Genomic DNA, 1,238 nt, shown 5'->3' with positions numbered 1-1,238 from the left:
ACAAAAGGAAAGGTTCAAGTATGTTCTCTTTGGAGGTCGATGGCATGGGAAAGCTGTAGGTGGCCGACTGGAAGTGGACATCTTATGTGACTGGTTCGGGGAGCATATTTGGCTATTTCTGTGGGTCTTGAGCTGGAAGGGAACTAATATGGGGGAATAAAAACTAGGAAAATTGGCAGTCGTGGTCCAAGTCCTGACCATCCTGGGCTGATTGCTGCAGACGCTGTGGGTCAGAGTTCTATTGACATATACGGTCTGAACATTGTATATTGTCTCTCAGCTTACTTACAATTATCAGCGCTGACTCATGGTGTGCTGTTCCTTCCTATATATTTTGCCCTTGTGATTGCAAAATGGCTCCTGCAACATTAGGCCTTAGATATTCTCACGATTGAGTCTATCAGGGAAGAAGAAGACTCTCTTCTCTAGAATTTCCAGGGAAAGGATATTGCATTTCACTGGTTCTGGCTGTACCATGCTCCACCCTTGAGCCAACCACAGTGGCCACCAAGTGTAAATCACGAGCACCCAAGGCTTTCAGCTAAGAGTTGGAGAGGGTAAATCCCCAGAAACAGCTAAGAGTTGGAGCAGATAAATCCCCAGAAACAAACTGTGTCCAATTTTGTTTGAATGTTAGGGTCATATCCAAGAAATATGTATTGCACAATCAAATAAGCTGGAGCAGATAAATCCCCAGAAACAAACTGTGTCTAATTTTGTTTGCATGTTAGGGTCATATCCAAGAAATATGTATTACACAATTAAATAAGTAATAATAAGCCTTTCTTGGTCATTTTAACACTGAATATCAGAGTAAAATGACACAAAATTTTCAGGCTTTTAAGGGAAACTGTGATTGAAATCAATGGCACCAAGACATTTTGTCACATACAGGTGAAGGCAACCGAACCACGTTCTCAGTTGTGCAATGACTTCTAAAAATATTCCACTCATTTATTTCTCTTGAGAATAACCACTCTTGTCATCCACTTAAATAATGAACTAAAAGATAGTGATGTTAAGTTAAGAAAAAAAGAGTAAAGGCTCTCCAACAGGACTATGAGAGCCTCAAGTGAGCCAGCTCCCAGCCCATAGCAAGACTCCTCAGGGGAAATGGTGCTTCTACAAACCACACATGCTTAAAATCCTAAGCAGTGACTTCTCAAAAATTGAAGTGCGATGTTTTGATGTTCGTGTTGGAGTCAATACGATGCCTAAAGGCAAATTAGTAAATTGCT

The sequence above is a fragment of the Galeopterus variegatus genome, unplaced genomic scaffold (genome assembly GCF_000696425.1).
Source record: "Galeopterus variegatus unplaced genomic scaffold, G_variegatus-3.0.2 Scaffold4255, whole genome shotgun sequence".
NCBI lineage: Eukaryota > Metazoa > Chordata > Mammalia > Dermoptera > Cynocephalidae > Galeopterus > Galeopterus variegatus.
Note: the sequence above shows the minus strand (reverse complement) of the source record.